General features: G+C 43.7%; 1 protein-coding gene across 1 annotated transcript in view; it reads left to right on the forward strand.

Annotated features, from left to right (window-relative positions):
* The window catches only part of METTL24 (methyltransferase like 24), a 72,074-nt gene that overhangs the window by 43,438 nt on the left and 5,293 nt on the right, over positions 1-23,343 (forward strand). The gene's annotated exons all lie outside the window — the stretch shown is intronic.

Here is a 23,343-nt window from a genome sequence, read left to right on the forward strand (position 1 = left end):
TTTTAGTGTTTTTTTAATGGACTTGCCTGACCTCCTTTTAGGGAACTGTGAATGCAGTAGAAGCTTTCCATTAACTTTTTGCCAATGCATACTTCAAAAAGTTCATGACATTCTCAGCTAGCATATTTTCAAGTTATAGCTGCCCTTGAGAGTGTGCAGGGAATGAATTAGATTGCTAATATATCTTGATGCCTGCAGGTAGTGCTGTATGCTTTTTGGTTCCTTTTTAAGACATGGGCAGACTTGGCTGAGGACTCCACCTCCAGGGCTTGCAGAGCAAGGCTGTGAAACATAAAGCATCATTGCAATGTGCTATTTTCTGGGGAATTAACACTTCTGAAATAGCTAAAAATCGAAAATGAACCTTTTTTTAAACCATTGAATCACATTATGAATCTGTCTTGGGACCAGATAATACTTAACCACAGAGAGAAATGGTACCTTTTGGTAGCACTTACATTTGGTGGGTGGGTGTACTTCAGGTGGCTGCTGTTCGCTGATTTTTGAACTTTGGATTCTTACTTTTTATTGTTTGTTATCATTTGTCTTTGGTACATTATTATGTTGTGTGTATTCTTGAGCTCTTTCAAAAAGGTAGGGTATAATTTATTTTTAAGAGATGTATTAAAAAGGTCATTCTGATTATTAGTATTAGTGTTTTATTTTAATCCCACACATCTGACTGGGTTGCCCCAGCCACTCTGGGCAGCATTTCTGAATGTTCCTTTGTTTCTTAGGGAATTTCTCAACACACCAAATTGTATCCATCTAAGTCATACTCTGAGTAGACCCACTGAAATCAATGGACTTAAGTGAGTTGTGTCCATTGAGTCTGTTACTGCGTTGGAGTCATCCCATTTTGTTTGGTTGTGCTCTCTAATGCTGCATCTCATATCTGCTGCGATTCTAGCCATTCTCTTTGAAAATATACCTCTTTTGCAGGTATATTTAATTCTCCGTTTGGACTGTAATATTTTGTAGCTATGAAATAATGCCCCTTGCCAACAATGCCAATGTCTGTCTCTCTTTTCAAACTAGAATGACTGGAGTTTGTAAAGACTGGGAAAACCTCTAAAAAGAGCCATACCTTTCAGTGGTGTCCAAACTTTTTTCAAAGAGGGCCAGATTTAAAGGGCCGTGAGGGCCGACCAAAGTTGCTGACTTTTTTTTTTAGGATTGAAGTTGTTCAGGTTGAAGTTAACTGCCACAGGGGCCGGATTAAACTGACCGGCGGGCCGGATTAGGCCCCCGAAATGGACTTTGGACATGCCTGCTTATGTGGAACTTTAGAGGTCTCTATGCTGGAACATAGGGATAAACAATAGGAGAAGACTATCTACTTAAAACCCTAGTTTTGAGCAGCCAGAACTAGACAAGGCAGCAGGGCCATCGTAAGACATGTTGCTGCCTGAGGCAGACAAGATTACGCCTCCCCTCATTCCTTGCACAGAAGCCAGCGAGACTGGGAGTTTCATCTTACTTTGACACGGGCAGTGGGACAGCATCCTCCATGACATCTGAAGTCTATCTTAGGGAGTGCAGAGCACACACAGCTCCATCCCGTCTCTGCCCCCTAGCATCTGCTGCTTGAGGTGACGGTCCCAATATGTCTCATGATGGGGCCACCCCTGCAGGATGACAGAACAAAGGAGATGGAAGCCAGCCAAGTGAACACTGCACCTTGTCCTGTAGAAGGCTTATATTCACAGTGTGTTTTTTTGTTTTTTTGTCTGGGGTAGTTACTTAGGGAGAATTAGAACTGTGTTGCTTCCAATTAATGAGAATTTCTTGTTTATAGAATGAAACACACAGTTTGTTTACACTGCTTTCTCTGTTCTTGAGAAAAGGCTGGGGGAATTAAGGTTGCGTTGGGTATTGCAGAGAGGCTCCCCAAAGCTCCTTATCAATTAAAGAGTGCATCAGAGTAAATACTGACAGTACAATGCCAGACATGTCTACTAAGAAGCAAGTCCCACTGAGTTCAATAGGATTTACTTCTTTGTAGGTGTTTATATAATTGCCGCCTGGGCTTTTCATCTGCCTATATGTCTATCATGTTCCCCCTGAGAACAAATTGATGCCAGAACTTTCCAGCACATATTAATTAGAGGTCTCTTCTCCCCTGCATTCTTCATTCACTTTGTTCATTCACTTTCTTAGGGTAATTCTAGAAGGACCTTTCAGTGCCCTTTCCGCAGCTCTTGTTTTTTTTGGGGGGAAATCAGGCATGGCACCAGCATCTTTTTGAAAATTACTCCTTGCCTTTTCCTCCTTCCATTTTTCCACTAGCGTGAAAACATGGAGTTTTTGGGAAGATCCAATCCCAGGGCACAATCCAAACATGTGGATGTTCTTTGGGCTTCTTTGCATATTTACCATAGCAGTGTTGGTGGGTATGCTTTGACATAGTAACATTCCTGGTGACTGTTCTATTATCTAATACCACATCTCCTTTTTCCAGTTGCTACAATCCAAGCCATTCCCATTGAAATTAAAAATCAGATTTGGTTCCTGCATTAAAAAGAACATGTCCCACAAAACTGCCTGCATTATCCCTTAGTAGCTCCTGCTTAATTTTTCCACATCTGACCTCCACAACAGATCATGGGGAGCCATTCATGCAGCTCTTTCTACTAATTTCTGATTCTTTCTATAAATTGTATTTTCTCTCTGGTCTGCTTCTATGGCAGCTCTGTGAGTTTGCGATGGATTGTCTCTTGAGTGTTCTTTTGGAAATATTTGCCTTCATATTCATGTGGCTGACACAAAAAAGAGCACCCCTACTATTTTGGAAGTTAAAGTGTGGCTGTGTTCATACAATCATACATCTGCTTATTAAACTGAAATGTGCATGGATATTTTGCCTCTGCACACAGGCCATTCCCCCATGGAGTTTCTGATTAACCATAGTATTAGTTTCCTATTTTGTCCAAATCAGGAAATTCATGATGTCATCTTTGGACCCAGCGAATATATTAAACCATGGTTTAAAGTGAAGAAAATGATAAACTGTGGTTAATGAGAGACTTCCTTGTTTCATCACGATTTGTGCAGAAGTGAAAAGCAACAGGACTCTCTCTCTCTCTCTCTCTCTCTCTCTCTGTGTGTGTGTGTGTAGGGGAGAAAGAGCATATGCAAAAGGATTATACCTATCTTGGCTTAAACAGAACGATTGCCCAAGGCAGCTTTGTATGTTGGGTGTCCACGTTTCACTTGCACATCAGGCATTTCTTTTTGGCTTTAACTCACTATCTCCCTTCTCCTTCAGCCATGTGCCTGTGACTTGCATTTCTAATGATCCAGCAGAATCTAAACATTGTCAGTCATGGCAGCAATTTGCAACTTTGGAGGATGTTTCATTCTCCATAAATCTGTTTGTGCCCTTGGGCCAAGGCACTGGAGAAATAGCCTGGGATCACAAAATAATGAAGATATATCTATCTGGAACCCCTCAACAATGATTTATTATCCTTTTAGGAAAGCCTCCCCCCATGTAATAATTTGAGGATCCCCCTGGCATTAGCTCTGCCATATGTATACATTGCTGGTGGCAGAACAGTTATTGTTGGGATAGGGCCAAATTATACAATGTGCTGAGTTTTAAATAGAAAACAAAATGCACTCATGGAGGGTGCTACTGAAGCACAAAATGTGCAGCAGAGAGGCTTCTTAACCCTTTCCCTTACTGCAGTGAAACACCCTGAAATATACTCAGAGTCAAGAGTGGATTTCATGCTCATTATTCAGCTCATAGTGGTGAGGAGGAATGGAAGTTCCCCCAGAATGTCTGCTTTATATACATTATTTACACAGTGGGCCCCACGTGATTGGCTAATTCCGGGATTCACCTGTAGGCCGATCAGGTTGCGGATTCACTTCCATCTGGAGCTGGATTGGGTGGCTCCTGTGGACCAATCAGACTGCTGCATTATGGACCCTATTGTTCTAGGACCAATCAGACTGCTGCATTCTGAATCCTATTGTTCTAGGACCAATCAGACTGCTGTGTTTTGGATCCTATTCAACTCAGTACATGACACACCCCAAGCTTCTTTCACTTAGTTGAGGGGTGGGGCTACACCTCTCTTTCCTGCTATGGGTGAAAAACCCAGCTTGGAGGAATTTTAACAGAAAACTGGCAATAGGAATGGGTTAAGACCCTCTTCCTCTGGAGCTCTGAGGCTTCTTTAAAAAAAAAAAGCCATGGGAGCAGGGCTTTTTTTATGGGAAAAGTGGGACATAGTTCTGTCAAGATTACAAACTCGCCTAAACATCCAACGCCATGGTCCAGTCTTTGTACTGTCACTGTATCACAGTGAGGCAATTGCTGTCATTTTATTTTGATGAATGATGTATGCTGTATGCAATCCTCTGTAAGTTTCATCAAGCTCCTCCCTCATTTGAACAGGTAAACAAGCCACAAAGTGGCTGACCTAGTAGAAAGGGAGCTGGTGGCACTGTGGTCTAAACCACTGAGCCTCTTGGGCTTGCTGATCAGCGGTTTGAATGTGCTCGGTGGGGTGAGCTCCAGTTGCTTTGTCCCAGCTTTTGCCAACCTAGCAGTTTAAAAGCACACCAGTGCAAGTAGATTAATAGGTACTGCTGCAGCGGAAAGGTAAACAGTGTTTCTGTGCGCTCTGGCTTCTGTCACGCCAAAAATGGTTTAGTCAAGCTGGCCACATGACCCAGAAAGCTGTCTGCAGACAAACACCAGCTCCTTTGGCCTGAAAGCGAGATGAGTGCCACACCCCATAGTTACCTTTGACTGGACTTAACCGTCCAGAGGTCCTTTACCTTCTTTACCATTACAACCGAAAGGGGGGAGCATGGGGACCTAGGTGCCACCCATGTGACCTAAGCACCACCCACATGACCTCCTAGGCACCCCACCAGGTCCTGTTTCCACCAGCCTCCACTGAATGGAGAAGTAGGTTGGGAAAACTACACACAACTCAGTATCACTTGCAATTGGCTCTGAAGCTGTGTTCACATTCCTGCTTACTCCAGTGCACTCCCACTGCTGGTTTCGGTAAACACAATACAGTATTACCCACAATCCTGTATCTATCCTGTCCTTTCTTATGAAATGCTGTGTTTTCCTCCAAAACAGCTTTAATTGGAATTGAGGAAAATAACAGTTTAGCTGGTAATATGTACGCAACCTTACTCTTGGAGGTCAGGTAGGACTGTGTACTTAGGCAATCCTAAGGGAACATATCATGAAAAGCTGAATTTGCAAAGCAGTAAAAATTATTTTGCCCTGTTTTGTTCTACTTATGCCAAACATGGAGTAGTACACTGAGGACCTGTCCTATAACTGGTAGAAATCTCGTTGCATTATGCACACCACCCACCTGCTTCTGAGGTTTCACCAGCCTGACATTGCTCACACTTTCAATCAGATCTTCTCTGCCTTAAAGACTATGAATTTGCTACAGTACTGGAGAGCTTCTTCCAGCCAGCACAGACAGTATTGGGCTAATGTAAGCTGAGAGCCCATTTTCATGGCTGCTTTGTGGTAGCTGCTATTCTTGCTACAGCAAGTCACTTCTACTGTGAGCACAGATGTAGAAATACTCATTTATGTACAACATTTGTTGCACCAACATTTGTGTACACCCAGATGTTGGTACATTGATCTTCAACAGATCAATGCAAAGTGGCTGCTCTTCTAGGAAGGCCATACAGCAGATTGTGTGACACTCAGTATGCGGTATTCTGTGCCTAACACCAATTTCAGTGCTTGAAAAATGCATATAGCTCTGAATCAGAGATACAAAATAAAAGCAATTATTATATTTTATGGGGTTGGCTTCTGGAAGTGGAAATTTCTTGAAGCAGAATTTATTGAGCTTTTTGAGTTCTTGGATAAGGGAAGCAGGGATTATTATGGAGCTTGAGGATAGATGTTCATTTATATATTTGCTCATATATCTAATATTTAATGCATTCCTATACCACTGTTCAGGTAAAAATTGAATAGCAGTAAAATCAGCATGACAGAAATGAAATAGATTTGTACTAAAGCCAAACACTTCAAAGTTCCTATTGAAACTTAAACTGTTTTAATTTTAAAAGCCTGGGAGAACAAAAATGTCTTGGACTGGTGCCAAAAATATAGCATAGTAGGTGCCAGGCAAGCCTCTTTGGAGATGGAATTCTACAAACAGGACACCACCACCAAGAAGGCCCTTCCTCCAGTTTCCAGATGCCATCTAAGTTGATGGGGGACCCTGGAGGGCCTTGGAATAGGAGCAGTTTTATATGGGATTAGGCATTCCTTCTGGTACCTGTGAGAGTAGAAGCACCAGGAGATGGAGAAAAATAACCATGACAAAATAAAAGGAATGTTCAGATATGGATTTTCAACTTCTGATAGTCAGAAAATCTGTTCAACATTGCACCGGGTTTCTAAAATCATTGTTATCTCCATAAAGCCTTTTTTAATGTTTTAATTTTTACAAAGTCTTAATATTTAAAATTGGGTTGAAATCAGGTTTGTAGGCAGAGGCATTTCTCATTTCCCACTCTGCAACCTGCACACCCCACCCCCGCCCCAAGCAGATTTTTCAGGGCATGTGGGGGCTACAAGGAGAAGAAGAAAGAGAAGCATCACTGTGTGAGAGGATGCTTGCTTGCCTGACATTAGATTTCACCCTTAGGTTCCCAGTTAAAAGAAAGGGAAGCAGTCTTTGAGTCACAGTGGCTATTTTAAGGATAATTGGTGCTGGCTTCTTAAGTAAAGGTGGCTTGTGTGACAAATCTGCTAACAGATGTCAGCTCTGTTTGGAAAAGCATGCCGAGATTTAAGGCTTAGTAAGCAAAAAACTAACTTTTGGTGTATTTTTAAATATCTAACACCATTGCTGAAGAACTTAACTCTGTGGTAGAATGCATTAACAGCTCAGTGCCATCCTGGACAAGGAGTTTTCCTGCCCACTTTCTGATTTCCAGGCAGTTCATGCAAATCTTAAACAGCACAAGTCCATACATTTCTACTCGAAAGAAAATCCAATGGGGCTTACTTCCAGGTGTGTACAGATTTGCAACCTAAAGCACATACCCTTTGGTTTGGAGTAGGAACATCATTATTTTTACCTCTTCTTATTTTATTGCACAAATCTAAGGTGACAGCTCAAATATGAATATTCTGTTTTGAAGACGTTTGCACCTCCTTCCTCAAATAGAAATATTTTATCTCTATATTCACCATTATTATGCTTCCCTTCTGTGCTGCCACATCTCCAGAGATTAAACAGCTGCCATTTCTCCTTGCTCTACATTCCAAACTGTGAAGAAATGTACTAATGATGCAGAGCCGACCCTGTCATTAGGCAAAGTGGGGCAGCCACCTCAGGCAGTTGGTTTTGAGTGTTACAAAAGTGGAGCAGATTGTTAACTTACTTAATTATTAGTATATATTTGTCACAGAGCGTGGCGGTCAGTAAATTACACAGTTCAAAGTTGTAGTTAACTCTTTATTAGCGAAAACATGATCCTCCACAGACTGGGCTGAGTCTCAGGCTTCATGAGTGCAGCAGCTCATTCCCTGTGGGTCTTACTCCATGAAATCAGTTGCCAAGATTAAGGTCCCTGCCTCCCCACTGCGGTCTAAGTCCTCCTCTCCAGGGCTTTCCCCAAGCAATCTGAAACTGTGCGTGTGTGCAGCCAGTCTCTCATCTGCCCTTTTCATGCATCTCCTGGTTCTGGGAGATGGGGGAGAGAAGCTTGTTGCATAGGGTGAGACACCCGTAACTTCACCAGCTTGACTCATCCCTGCCTCTTGACCTCTCTCCTCCCACTTGCTAGCTTCATCTTCTGATTCTGAACTTCTCTGCCACAGACTCTCCCAGCTCATTAAGCCCTGTTACTCCTTCAGCTTTCAACACCTCCTCTTCCCAGTCTCCTCCCTCTGGCCACTCATCGTCATCCCACCACCACTCTCTGAGCCTTCTTCCTTTGGTGGCTCCCCAGCTGGTTCCGCCCACCAGTCCTCTGTGTCTAACCAATCCATGACAATATTTTACTGCCAGGAAAAGAGGAGAGGTGCTTGTGGGATTTTCTGCCTCAGGTCTCCAAATTACCAAATGGCCTTGGTTGGGAGAAAGGTGCTATTTGCTGCTTCACCACAGGCTGCAAAACGTTGTGGGCTGGCCCAGGTTATGTCACAGTTCATTGCATTGAGTTGGAGACTGGAGTCTGCTGCCTTTGAAAATCGCGCTCCAATCATCTATTTCTGCCCTCGAGAAAAGAACTAGGTCACCCTCTCAATCCCAAAGTATCCTGGCAGTGTCCCTTTTCTCAACTCACGGGAGACCTTATGGCTGGATCATAATAGCAATAAATTAGAACTGAGCAACAGCTGGCCAAGTACAAACCACATAGCAGCAGAGGTATAAACAAGTTGTGCCATTTCTGGTGGAAGCGATGCAAACTATTGAAATAATTGTGCAGATGAAAAATAAATAAATGTGCATGTCAGTTACTTCTAGCATTTAGACCAGGCTTGGAGAGCTTTTTCAAGCTAGGGGCAACATTTCCTCTAGGCAGCTTGTGGGGCTTCCTCATGCCAGTGGTGAACAGAGCCAGAGGCAAAAGGGGGCCAAGCAACAGATGTGTGACAGTAGCTCTTACCTCTGTACAGTAGGCTAAATTCCAGCCATGCAAAGGTCAGAGGTTTCTACACACACACACACACACACACACACACACACCTCTTCATCTTAGGCAAGGAGAACACAGCAGGGCTAGTGGGAGATGTAGCCTGGGTACATTCTCTGTGGCCAGAAATCGATAGCAGTGGCTATATTCAGCCCTTGATCTTGAGGGGTTTTTGAGGTTTTTTGCCCCTGATTTAGATAGTGTAGAACATGTGCCTGAAGAAAAGCTATTCTTAATTTTCAAAGCAGTGAACTAAGGGAACTTCTTTCTATTTATGGTTCTGCAGCATTGCCCAATAAGTAAAACGGTGAGAAATAATGAGGAGTTTTTGCTTCCAGCTTTATCAGAAGGCATACTGTAGTTTTGGGGAAGCAATATCATTCTTTTCTTACTTTGCACATGAATTGAAATTGAAGATCCCAGCCCTTTAGTGCTTCTTCCCTACTTTTTTCTTCACCCACGAAGGGATTCATGTAAAAAAATGCTCTACCGGGTGGTAAAGTGTGTGTGGATTGAGAATTCAAATGTCACCTTTTTTCTTTCTTTCTTTTTGGCATTCCTGTGTGGTGGAAAATCATAATGTCGGCACTGGCTCTGTCTGCTGTGCCGCCTAACAATGGAATGAAGAAAGCCCCCAGGATCAAAAGTCAGGCTAATGGCAGGGAGGCTCAAAGACATGGCTGCCCATAGTGACAAACAAAAAAAAGCAAAACTCACTCCTCCTTGATCTCTCAAAATTTTCCAGGCCTTCTAACAAAGGACAATAAGCTCATTTTTATATGCTGACATAGTAAGAGCAAGAAATAAAAACACACCAGCAGTTGTTGTTTTTTAGGGCTGTGGAATTTGCAACATATACCACATATACATTTCGTAACCTATCTATAATGGGTCCTCTACCGGTTTCATGCAGGAATCTGATATGCCAACACAAATAAATTAACTTGCGGCTCAGATCTGTTGGTTGAAATGAATGGGAAGCATGCAAGAGATCCAAGTGTGCAATTGTAGGTCTTTGGATTAGAGTATCTGGTAGTGATGCAGTGGGAACTTCCTTGTTTATGAGCACTGAATAAAACCTCAATTTTCTTATAATTGGTTAAAACACTTGGGGCTTATCCACACTAATTTTGCCCTGCTGCTTTAAAGCTCCGTGTTTGAGTGCCCCCCGTTTTTTGCTCCAGAGCTTTCCCTGCGAACACCTGCTCTTTAAAGTTGAATCAGAACAAATGGCTATTTGGGTTTTTTTGTGGACTGTGCCTGGAAAGCGCAGAGGGAAGGTAGGTGTGGATAAGCCCTTAGCTAGGAATCCTAGGGCTCCTTCAAATTGGCTTATGCCTGGTCTTTATAGAGCATTGGTTCTGATTTGTTTGTGAGGACTTTTTAGGACAATGAGCGTTCATTCCAATTTGTTTTTGCTGTGCTTACATTTATTCGATTATTCTACACTTCTCAATTCATTTTCCCACCACTTTCCTAGCCACAAAACCCCCTTTTTCTGTGGATTTGTTGCACTGGGGTAAAGAACCCACTTTAATTGTGAAAACTTAAATTTTCTGTTATGCACTTGAATCCCTCCCACAAAATTTGAACAGTCTGAAGGTGCCCCTACCCTAATAGGTAAATCCGATGAGGGGCCTCAGGAAGGGGCATAAAGGCTGCTTTGCCAGCAGAGGCAGAGGTACATCAGCAGGATGAAATCAAACACTAAATAATGTTAGATCTGGAGCAGATTTTGTGCTTTCTAATAGAAAAGCACCGTAACGTGTTATCTCCAGGTTGACTTTGAAATCTTTCTATTTTATGAAAGCACAGTACAGTAAAATATGAAGGTCAGACTTCCTTACTGCTGTACCAAAACGTTTCTTTCTTTCTTTTTTTTAAAGGGAATTGGCAACAAGTTGGATTGCTGTAGCCAGCAGGTGTACTTACTGAAAAGTTTGACAAGTGGAAAAATGCCTATGATGTCCAAACAGAAATGGAAGATGGGAAACGGCAGGAACAGAAAGGGGAAAGGGCTTGTTAATGTAGGGCCTTTTAAAATCATGGGGAAATAGCTAGTGATAAAATCGAAAGCTCTTTTAAAAACCATCATGTTAAGGTGATAAATCCTAAACTATTAGAGCATGTGATTCAACAAGAAACATCTGTCTTCAGTTCTATAATTGAATTATGGGCTCATGCAAGATTGATGGTGCATGATACAAATTAAGTGATTGCTTACACAATCAGGACCGAGTTGAACCTTGGTGGAAGGAATGCCATTATGATTACTACAACTTAATTTTGTGCATTAACCATTACCACGTGTGAGCCTTCTTTCCAATGATATGTCAACACACAAGCGAATGCTGTTTCTATGGCAAACTGTTATTGGTATTGTTTCCTGCTTGGCAGGGGGTTGGACTCGATGGCCCTTGTGGTCTCTTCCAACTCTATGATTCTATGATTCTATGGTAGCCAAGTAGCAGGTGTTTCCATTTAATATTTTAGAACTAAGCTCATTTGTGGCATCTTGACCTTCACCAGTTAAACCTTGAGGTGTGGGAAGTCATTGCTTTTAGAATAAGATAAATTCAGTGGACATCAAATAGTCCTTTAAAAAAATGGAATGTCACTGTTGTGTTGAAAACTGTCAGGTTTATTTCCCATTCATAAATGTGTTTTAATGATGTTGTAACAGTAATTCTGAAGCTAAGGGCTACATTTCCCAACAGCCTCATTGACTTATGACCTAGAAAAAGTAGCTATCCTTCCTCTGGGAGATGAAGGAAGGAGTCAGGCTAGAAAATGAGCAGTGTTGGTGGAACACAGGAAGATAACTACTGTCTGGGAGCATTCTGCAAGTGCTGGTGAAGCATTATTCCTATATTAAGATGTTTGAAATCTGCATATTTTCCAGGGATGGATGGGTCAGGCAATTTTGGTCCACGTCAATTTCACAAGTGATAATTCCCAAGTCTGTTCAGTCATCACATTTACCTTGTGAATTTTTTAAAACCTGCAAGGAAATTTGTTCTTAATTGCACCACTAAGTATATACAGTGGTACCTCGGGTTAAGTACTTAATTCGTTCCGGAGGTCCGTTCTTAACCTGAAACTGTTCTTAACCTGAAGCACCACTTTAGCTAATGGGGTCTCCTGCTGCTGCCACGCCTCCAGAGCACGATTTCTCTTCTCATCCTGAAACAAAGTTCTTAACCCGAGGTACTATTTCTGGGTTAGCAGAAACTGTAACCTGAAGTGTATGTAACCTGAGGTACCACTGTATATACTTAAATATTTTATCTCAACATACACATTTCTTGGCGTCTTTTTAATCTTAAAATGTGAATTTTAAAATACATTTTGGTACTTTTTTATAGCCAAGAGCGGTATCACAAAATTCAGAGAAGTGCAAAATCAGTGCAATGATTTTAGAGCACTATGGGCAGAATCTAGAAGCTAGAGGAGGCCAGTAGAGAAGTCAGGGGAGAGAAGGCTGAGGTGATGGGCAGAAATTGCAAGTTTCAGGAGCTTGGAGGCAAAATAGTAAAATGGAACCAGGCAGTTGTTGAAAAGGAGGACGTGGCAAGGATGACTGAATGGGGAGATTGGTGGCATATTGGAGTGTGGTAGGGGAGCAGCCTGAAAATAATTATGTGGTGGTAAGAAGTAGTGGCAGACTTTGGTCTTTGAAATTTCAGCAGTGCCCTGTGCAAGGCCAGAATTTGTGTCCCCCCTGCCTCTCAACCTTCTGTTCTCCTTAATTCACTAGGTCACAGTTGCAACGCCCTGCAGTGCCCCGAGGCTCAGTGCCCAGTTTGGAGGATCTGGTCACGCTGTCCTAAATCTGCCTCTGAGAGGAAGGATAATGGTAGGGAAGTTGTCAAGCAGGAAGGGATAGAATCAGGAAGGCTAGTGCAGGGGTCAGAAACCTTCTTCAGCTGTGGGCCAGTCCACCATCCCTCAGTCCATGTGGTGGGCTGGGCTATATTTTGAAAAAAATAAAAAATGAACAAATTCCTATGTCCCACAAATAACCCAGAGATGCATTTTAAATAAAAGCACGCATTCTACTCATGTAAAAAGCACACTGATTCCCGGGCCGGATTGAGAAGGCGATTGGGCCGCATCCATCCCCCGGGCCTTAGGTGGCCTAGCCCTGGTCTAGTGAGAACAGCAAGGCAGTTAACTTGTCAAATCAGGCAGAAGGAAACAGGAAAATTGCAGAAAGGCTTGGAAAGAGAAAGAGTTCAGAACAAATAGTTTCCATTTAATATTTTGCTCCTCCTTTAGTGTTAAAACTGAAGCTATCTAAAAATAGCAGCATATTTTAATTACCATGCATGACTATTATTTTACAGTTCAACCCAGACCCCTTGGGTGTTCTCACAAGCGATGCTGAAAATGCCGCGGTCTGGGATGTGTTGTTTGTACATGTTGCTAATGTGAGAAAGGAAAATGGCTGTTTTAAGATCTAGTGAACAGTCTAATGGATGTCTCTTTTTCTTTCTTCATTCCATTTGCAGAGCTGGAAAAGTGGGAGCACTTAGGTATGCCTCACTTGTGAAAACAGCTTTCGAATTCAAATCTGGATTTATTTTTTTAGGAGCTTGCTTTTATCTGTGATTATCTTCTGAATAATGGCGAAGGCTGGCAGAAAGTTAGAGGCTATGAATCTCCAGAGAGCCTAGGCATGAATTTCAGTGGAGAGATGTTAATTTAAATGAAGAGGTTAAACTGGGTGGAAGGGAGATGCTGGGAAGTAGTAACTGAATCGGATATCTGTTACTCCCCTGTAACATGTCCTAGCAATGAAGGCTTTTGGTGTGATGTTCCTGTGGTACTGTTGTGATTCTTCCTTGTGTTCTTTCTCACTTCTGCATCTGGCTCAAGTCTTTGATAGGTTACAGCAGGCAGTCCTTAGGTTGTTCTTTTTGCAAAGGCACCATGGGATGTAAGATACTTTCCCCCTTCATAGGAAAATAAGCATTTTGTAAGCAACCAAAGCAATTCATGTGTGTTTTGCGAGAGGCATCATAACCTTGTTTGAGGTGGGACCTCCTGGATAGGGGCATAAAGTATCTGCCTGGGGATGATAAATCCTGAGCTCTAGGAGTAATTTCTGGAAAATGAGCAGTGGTGGTGAGGTTGCCCCCCAAAAATCTAATGAGGAAATGGTGTGAGTGGTAGCTAGATGAAGAATCTGTTCCCTTCCTTCTCACCTCCTGCCATAGATCTTTAACCAGGATGACCAAGGCCCTTTCAGTGCCAAAAATCATGGAAAAAGCAGATTGAAGCAGATATTGATCATCAGTATCATCCAGAAATACCTGGAGCGGCTTGGCAGCAGTGGACATATTGACTTGCCTAAGGCTTCTTAAAGGCTTTGTGGTTTGAGCAAAGATTTGAATTGGTTACTTTGTGGCTCATGCTCTTAACTACCATGGGACTCCAGATGTTGTATCCAGCTAGGGTTGCACTTTCTGCAGGTCATTAAGAAGCTGGGATTTGTTTGTAAAAAAAAAAAAAATTGGGCAAGAAGAAGTGAAAGAATGTGCTTGGTGTTGACTGACAGTAGGCTTTTTGAAAGATGGCAGCTTTAGGGCATGGCTCAATACTGCCTTGTTACTAGTATTCTCTGCCTGTGCATTCTTGCTTCTGTCCAATTCTTGCTATATTCTGTTCAGCTGTAAATAAATAAGGAGACCATATCAATTTTCTAGCACCCCCTCCTCCCAAAGATGATAATCCTGGTAACAGCTGCCATGAACTTCTCTTTGCATGCTAAAGGGAGTACAGTGGTGCCTCGCAAGACGAAAATAATTCGTTCCGCGAGTCTTTTCGTCTTGCGATGTTTTTCGTCTTGCAAAGCACGGTCCATCGCAACTGCGCCTCTTCAAGCGGCTTTAAGAAAAAAGCACAAGACGTTTTCGTCTTGCAAAGCAAGCCCATAGGGAAATTCGTCTAGCGAAGCAACGCAAAACTGAAAAACCCTTTCGTCTAGCGAGTTTTTCGTCTTGCGAGGCATTCGTCTTGCGAGGCACCACTGTATGGGGAAAGAATTAAATACAGCAGTTATAGTTATAACACTGAACAATCAAACACAATTATTGCACATATTTGAATTGCTGTTGTGAATTGGTGGGAGGGTGGTTAGCCTGCATGATGCCTGAGTACCATCCCTGGTATAACAAAAGAAGTTGCTCTCTGCCAGAGGGCAAATGGATGGGCCCCCTCCCTCACCTGGCTGGTATTTGGAAAACAAAGGCAGAGTGAGCTGAGTGGAGAGCTAGAAATGGGCAGAAGCTGGGAGAGAGGCATGACTGATCTTTGCTAGAATCCAAGGCTGTGACTATGGGGGAAGCAAGACCTTTGGAGGTGTTAACGCTGTGAGCTCCTGCAACTTAGGCTCAGGTTGTATGTATTTGTGAATAAACCATATACAGTGGTACCCCGCAAGACGAACGCCTCGCAAGACGGAAAACCCGCTAGACGAAAGGGTTTTCTGTTTTGGAGGCGCTTCGCAAGACGAATTTCCCTATGGGCTTGCTTCGCAAGACGACAGCCCATAGGGAAATCTCAGGGACAGCGGGGAAGCGCAGCGCATCTTCCCCACTGTCCTTGGACCTCCTCCGAAGCCAGGCGGGGGGGAGGGAACACCTTCTGAAGGCGGGCGGGGGGCGAAAGTCTTTGCTCCCCCCTGCCTGCCTGTCCCGGAGGGCTTTTGAAGGCGGGCGGGGGGAGCAAAGACTTTCGCCCCCCGCCCGCCTTCAGAAGAGGTCCAGGACCTCTTCTGAAGGCCGGCGGGGGGCAAAAGTCTTTGTCCCCCCTGCCTGCCTTCCCAGGGGCTTTTAAATCGCCCCGGACAGCGCAGAAGTCCTCCGCTGTCCCGGGGCGATTTTAAAATGCCGCCCGCCAGCATTTTAAGATCGCCCAGACAGCGGAGAAGTCCTCCGCTGTCCCGGGGTTTTTTAAAATGCTGGGGGTGGGAAGAAAAGCCCTTGTCCCCCCCCCCAGCCTTCAGAAGAGGTCCGGGGACAGACTGTCCCCGGACCTGGTCTGAAGGCGGTTTCCCTAGGAACGCATTAATTGATTTTTAATGCATTCCTATGGGAAACCGTGCATCGCAAGACGAAAAACTCGCATAACGAAGAGACTTGCGGAACGAATTAATTTCGTTTTGCGAGGCACCACTGTATCGTAAAGGCACCACAGTCTTTGCTGTCTCACATTCTGTGGAAGCGCCTGGAGCCCCTGGAATCTTGCACCACGCAGAGGTTGAGGTGATGTGTGGCATACTGTAATGTTTCTGCTTGTTTAAATATTTGCTTTGTGTTAGAAATACATAAAACTTCTCTTTCTAATCAGCTGCAGGTATAATTTCAAATGCATTGTAACGTGCTTTTACATTCAGAGAGAGGCTGCTGATGGAGCCTGGTTACATATTGCAAACTTGCCGCATAGCTTAAAACCAGAACGGTGTAAACAAGCTGCAAATATTTGTTCTTCTGTCAAAAAGGAGCAACAGGGGCTCACTGTTGTAAATCATGAATTCTTTTATGTAAACATCCGGTATGCTAGGGAATCCAGCTGTGTCTGGGCCTGTGGCACTTCACATCAAAACTGCAGATAAGATGGGATTTTTCTTCTGCACTACAGATATTGCCAAGTAAACATGCATAGGATTCCACTCTGAGTCCTACTAACCTCAGTGAGAGAATTTAACATAACCTCAACTTTTGATGCCTACCTCTGGGACTGGATTGTGCCCATTGTTAGCAGAATCTTTTCCTCCAGTCCACAAGTTCATCTTTAGCAGATCTGCACCGTATGTTTAAAGCACATCCAATGTTCATTTAAAGCACATCACTTCCCCCAAGGAATCCTGGGTACTGTTGTTTGAGAAGGGCGCTGGGAATTGCAACTTTGTGAGGGGAAACTATGGTCCTCAGGATTGTTTGGGAGAAGTCCAGCGCTTTAAATGTGCGTTAAATGTGTATTGTGTGGATCAGGGTGGGATGGGGTGGTGGTGGAAGAGCAACTCATTTTATTGATGGTTGATGGCAGAAGAGATTAAGTTAAGGTGCTTTTTTAAAAAGAAGAAGAAGAAAGCCACCACTTTAAGGCTTTTACAGTGCATGAGTTTTAGTTTGTGCAGCAGAGTATGAATTGCCTGCCTTTTGTGCAATATTTTTCATAGAAAAACAGAAATGTAAATAAGAGAACCTCAGTCGTTTCTACAAAAGTTTGTCTAGTCCACGGGGATTCTACATTCTATTCTATAGTAACTGCTGCATTTTACTACCACAAGAAAGCTTCTGAAATGTGAAGTTAAGAACAAGGGAAGTTTTCAAGGGGTCAGGTTACCAACTTAGAAGACTTTAAAAGGAGATTAGACAAATCCATGGTGGATTAGGCTATCGGTGGCTACTCACCCAATGGCTCTGTTCTACCTTCACTGTTGGAGGCAATATAGAGTTGCTAGAAACCAAAGATGGGGACAGTGTTGTTGCACTCAGGTCCTGCTTGTGGGCTTCCCATTGGCTTCTGGGTGGCCACTGTGAGAAGAGGGTGCTGGACAAGATGCAATACTGGCCTTGGGGGCCTGATCCAGCAGGCTGTTCTTATTCTTAGGTAGAGTCTGAGGACTAAATGCATGAAAAACCTGTCAATGGCTGTTAACTATTTGAGCTAATTAGAATGCCCAGAGTCAAAGATGCTACACCTTTACTTACACAATGCTGGGGACAAAAAATAGCAAGGGCTGCGGCCTCACGCTCTGCTTGTAGGTTTCCCAGAGGCATCTGTCTGGTCACTCTTGAAAACAATACTAGACTACTGGCAGACGAAGGTGGGGGCGACATTGCGGCCCATCCTTGGGGGGTGACATTGGGGCCTCCCCCACCCCCCAGGGCGCTTGGCGCGCACCCTGGGATGCTTGCCACTCACCGCACACGCCCCAGACAAGTGCTGCTTGCTGCGCACCCCCCGGCGTGTGCCACGCCCCTGCCAGTGGCACGCCACACCCCCTGGGACGCATGCCAGCCACGCCCCCGGATATACGCCACTCCCAGTGCCGGAGCAGGATGCTCCGCCACTGTACTAGACTAGGGATGACCCCCCTTGGATGATCTAACAGGGCTCTTTTTATGTTCTTTTTTATTCAGGTTTTATTGGCAAGAAACTTGTTCCCAGATCAGTCCAAGGAAATCCACAATTCAGGATAGTACAGACAGGGATGTCTCAGGCTTTAAAGCCATTCTTCGTAATAGCTTTTATGGGTGTGTCAGCAGGCCCTAAACACCCTAATAATAGAAGTTATGGAATGATAATAATAGACCCTTGCTTCCAGCTCTAGGTAGCCTTGGACTGTGTTTTACTCGTGTGTGTGTGTGTGCGTGTGTGTGCGCGCATACACACACACACACGCTTGTGTATTGAAAGGCAAGAGAAGTCCTTATATATTGGCAAGAGGCCTGACCCTTGGATAGGTTTTCCATCCTGCCGTTATATGAAGCAGGCTTGTGGTGCTCTGTGTTTGTTGTGCTGCTCAACCAGTCCTTGTGTGCATCTCTTGATTGAGGTACTAATATCCCAGGAACAGAATCCTAAACAAATCCTACAAGAGCAAAACACCAAATGCTCCCTATGCCAAGAATAGGTCATGGTGATGGAACAGCTGTTATGGGGTGAACTCTTCCTGAATAGCCCAAATAAGAAGGGAAATTGTTACAATCCACTCCTTTATTTGCATATGGCTTAAACATGTAAATATACAATGTAGTAAATTTGTCATCCATGCAAAGTATAGGAACTAGGAAAATTATTTTCTCCCTTCTTTTCCAACCAGAAAAGATTACAGTGCTTAACTTTGACACCATGGCTATGTAACCTAAGTCTCTTTGGACCCAAGCACTGCAGATATGATCTCTTGTTATGTACAGAGATGCAGGAAACCTGATGTGTGGTAAATTGGGATATCTTGCTTTCTCTAGTGGCTTTTATCACATGCTGTGATAACGCCGGCAAATAGCTTCTCTCAGGTACTTACTCTCAACTGATTGTTCTCTGTAGGGAACTTTAAATGGCACTCAGGTCAATGCCAGATATATCAGAAATCCCATTAACCTTGTTGTTGCAGATATTAAGGCCCCCTTGGCCCTGACTATTGTAGCGAAAGCCTGAGAGTTCATTCCCTCCCTCTCTCCTGGGAACAGGAACAGCTCCTGTCTCTAACCATTTGGTCTGCTGCCACCAGCCCTTCCTTTTCCTCTGACTTTGAGAGAAGGGCAGTCCTCAAGGCTGTGAGAAATTCATCCTGGTTAGAAAGATGTGGGAGCATCCAGCCCACACCTCTCTCCCCCTAGGAAGGAGGGCAGCTAGCTTTCCCGCAGTTCTCCCTAGATATGAAAACAGCATGGGCCCAGAGATCTAGGCACCGTGGAGAGAAGACTATCTTGTGAGCAGTCACAACAACGCATGATTAATCCCCTACAACCAGTTTTAAGAGAAAGGGGTTTAAGAGAACAAAAAGGGGAAAGGCAGAATAGTGCATGAAAGGAAGTAAAAAGCACTACACACATTTCATGCTAAGTAAACTACAGCTTGAGGCCTCAGATTAAGAGGGGGCTCTAAATGCTTTTTTATTTATTTCTAAATTTTATGATATGTGCATAACACACAGGGTGCATGCCTCTTCTGCTTCGTTAAGTGCTAAACTATGTGTGTAACTGATTTTATGTTCCTGAGCATAAAAAGTTTTCGTATATGCTAAGTAAGAATTCAGAAGGTATTTTCATTTAAAGGTGTTTCATGTGCTATGGGATCTCTTAAGGTTGACTAGGGTTACGATCTCAGCACCAGGCAGAGGGCTTTCTCGGTAGTGGCGCTTGCCCTGTGGAACGCCCTCCCAGCAGATGTCAAGGCAATAAACAACTATTTTACTTTTAAAAGACAACTGAAGGCAGCCCTCTTTAGGGAAGTTTTTAATGTCTAATGCTGTATTGTTTTTAATATTCAGTTGGAAGCCGCCCAGAGTGGCTGGGGAAATCCAGCCAGATGGGCGGGGTATAAATAATAAATTATAATATTATTATTATTATGTCTTCATCTGGCCCTGATACCAAGTCCCCTCTATCCTAAGTAAAAAGGTAAAGGTAAAGGACCCCTGACAGTTAAGTCCAGTGGCGAATGACTCTGGGGTTGCAAGTCTCATCTTGCTTTACTGGCCGAGGAAGCCGACATTTGTCCGCAGACAGTTTTTCCGGGTCATGTGGCCAGCATGACTAAGCTGCTTCTGGCGAAACCAGAGCAGCGCACCGAAACGCCGTTACCTTCCCGCATTTTGACATTCTTTCGAACTGCTAGGTTGGCTGGAGATGGGACCGAGCTACTATCCTATCTAAGTATCTAAGCAGCTATCCTAAGTAGTTACTCACAAACATAGGCCCCTGAGTAATGCAGCACCAGGTTGATTGGATGGATGGTGAATATTGGCCAAATTCCATTGTGAAGGGTTCCTTGTCTGGGTGGGCTCTGATTGACAGGTGGCTCTGAGCAAGCCAGTCTGATGAGTGGCACATAGCCAGGAAAGGTACTGTTACCACCTTTTGGGATGTGGCTATCACAGCGTTAATGACTGTCAGAGTTGCCCAACTTCCCTGCCAGACAGTAAGCTTTGCACAGCTTGCGCACTGAGACTTGGCAGGAGCTTCCATGGTCTGCCTGCCTCTAGGGAATGGAAGCTGAGGGAACTGTGAAGCTTTAAAAAAAAAATTTAAGACATAGACTGGGACTGTGCCACAACAATGAGTCCAGTTGGCATGTTACATTCCTTTCAGTACTTCTACAAGTGCACTCCCAATATGTTTTTTGGTCATATAAAAGAAACCGGAAATGGATTGTCAGTGCTATCTCAAGGCTCTCTGATGAGCTCTGGATTTCATCCGTCCTTGTAGCTGTTGTAGCAGCTAAGTGCACCAGCTCCACAGGGCTGTGAGTAGAGCAGGGGCTATGGGCCTGCGGGTTTAGAAATTGGAAGTCTTTATTACTTTTCATTCCAGTTGCTGAAGAAATTGCATGTAAACACAAGTATACTTCAAATTTATCTGTCTCCTCTTTCCCCAGTCTCCCATACTCAGCATCAGCGTGTGAAAGAATGACAATGTAGCACCAGGGAAACAGATTATACACGGAACATAATGCTGGCAAATGCATGGCGAATCATTAAAGCAACATTCTTTTGTCTCTCCTGAGGGTAATTTGCAGCAGGAACATAAAATGTTTTTCAGATGCTCATGGTGTCCTGGTGATAAGCACCGCGTAGGTAGAATGCTTAAGAACCTGCACACTCCTTTGGCATCTCCATTTTTATGACAGGGCCTGAAATAATGAAGGTTAGGTGTGCAACAATATCAGCAGCAGTAGTATTATTGCTAAGTTTATTGCATGCCCTTCAGCAGCAGATCTCAGGACAGTTTAAAATTCAGAAATTAAAAACAGTTCAAGTAAATTGCAGGAGTAGGGAGTGTGCATTGTGAGAACAAAGGAAGGTGCATTACACCAAGCCAGGTCAATCCATCCCCGAATTGTCTAGGGCAGGGGCCATAACTCAGTGGCAGGGGATCTGCTATGTACAGTGGTACCTCGCAAGACGAATGCCTCGCAAGACAAAAAACTCGCTAGACGAAAGGTTTTTCCGTTTTCGATTTGCCTCGCAAGATGAATTTCCCTATGGGCTTGCTTCGCAAGACGAAAACGTCTCGCGACTTTGTTTCCTTTGTCTAAAAACAAAGACATGTTTTGTTTATAAAGTTAATTTATTTTCCCTTCAATTTTTGAACTGCTCTTTACAGTATGTGTGACTTTAAAGAGCAGTTAATAAACTGTTGTTGTACCAAATTTGGCTTTGTTTGGACTTTTTTTTGACCATAGGAACGCATTAATTGAATTTCAATGCATTCCTATGGGATTTCGTGATTCGCAAGACGAAAAATTCGCTAGACGACAAGACTTGCGGAACGAATTAATTTCGTCTTGCGGGGCACCACTGTATGCAGAAAGTCCCACATTCTATGCTTGGCATCTCCAGACAGGACTGGGAGAGACTCCTACCTGAAACTCTGGAGAGCCACTGCCAGTGTAGATAAAACTGAGCTAGGTGGACCAAAGGTGGTATTGTATAAAGCAGTTTCCTGTGACTCGATGTCTCTTGACTGACAGCAGCTTTCCAGGATCTCAGGCAGCAAAGTGATCCTTTTAGCTAAATATGCCATGGAATCGGGGATTGAACTAAGTAGGCAAAGTATGTGCTATGCTCCTTCCCTGGAAATTTCCTACAGTTCCACACTGTAAAATGAATCTGGAAATAAGGAGGAAAAATCAATCTTTGGCACACCATGAAGCCGCCTTATCCTATTCTATTAATGTCTGGGAAAATGTAGCTTTAATGTGTGTATGGTGGCATGACCACCTGTTTTGCTTAGGGGCACATGAGCAATAATGCCAGTATTTCCCACTTGGACTTCTTCCTATAGTGAGCAGACAGCTGTGCTGGGGTGTGTGTGTGTGTGTGTGTGTGTGTGTGTGTGAGAGAGAGAGAGAGAGAGAGAGAGAGGAAGACTTTCTAATTCAAGATTTAATAGGCTTCATTCTGGGTGCAATGGGAAGAGCGGTGATGTTGCCACTTCCACAAAGATCTGTTTTTCTGTTGCTAAGTACAAGTCTGCTGTCCTCTTTCCTTAGAGCTCCGACTGGAACAGGCCTGTGCTCATCCAGAGCAGCCCTTACATCAGGGCTGAGGGAGCTTTGGCCTTCCAGATGTTGCTGGACTCTCCTCAGCCAGCTAGCAGGGCCTGTCAGGAGGGCCACAGAATCACACACCCCTTGCCTGACATGGGCTTAGTGTCTATGTGGGGTGTGTGTCTGGTGACAGAACTGTCCAGAATGACATGCACTAGTAACACAACAATAATTTATAGGAAGCCATGAGTAGAAAGGCACATCTATTTGGTTCATGTCTTTATTTAACTTACTCACACCTTTTTTTTTAGAGCTGAGGGTAGAAATCTGCCCTTCATGGCAGTCATTGTTTTGGGTTTTAGATGCTGGAGCATTTTAGATGCTGTGCTTTTCTGTCAATCTTTTTTCTTTTTCTAAGCATGCTGAACATTTTTGTGTGAGCAGTGCAAGTAGTGTCAAACTTTGAATTGGCTACCCGCTATCTCTTAATACTGTCGTCTTTCTTTTGTGAGCTTTCCCGTATGCAACAGATATAGAGGCACAGCTTATGCTTTTCTTCTTCCGGCAGCTCACTTTATCCTGGAGATGCTGTTCATAACAGTCACATTTCAGTTCAGTTTTGTGACTGTTGTAGGTTATGAGCTAAATACCTGCTGCTTGTCCTCCTGAATGCAAGGCTGTCAACTCTTTGGGGCATTAACTTGAGAGTACATGAGGTGAAGGGAGGCATCAAAGCCAGAATACCACAACCTAAAAGCCCCTCCAGATGACCCATATACTGAGTATTCATCTGGACTTGTGTGCGCTATCCTTACATCAAGATTAGATTATCTCTGGTCTTTATTAAGCATTTGTTATGATTTAGACAATGAGCATTCTTCCCGATTTGCTTACAGGGTGTTTTCACAGGTTTCCATTAGTTATTTATTCATCTCACCCTCTTCAGGCCACTCAACA

The sequence above is a fragment of the Podarcis vaucheri genome (genome assembly GCF_965113315.1).
Source record: "Podarcis vaucheri genome assembly, chromosome: 3".
NCBI classification, from domain to species: Eukaryota; Metazoa; Chordata; class Lepidosauria; order Squamata; family Lacertidae; genus Podarcis; species Podarcis vaucheri.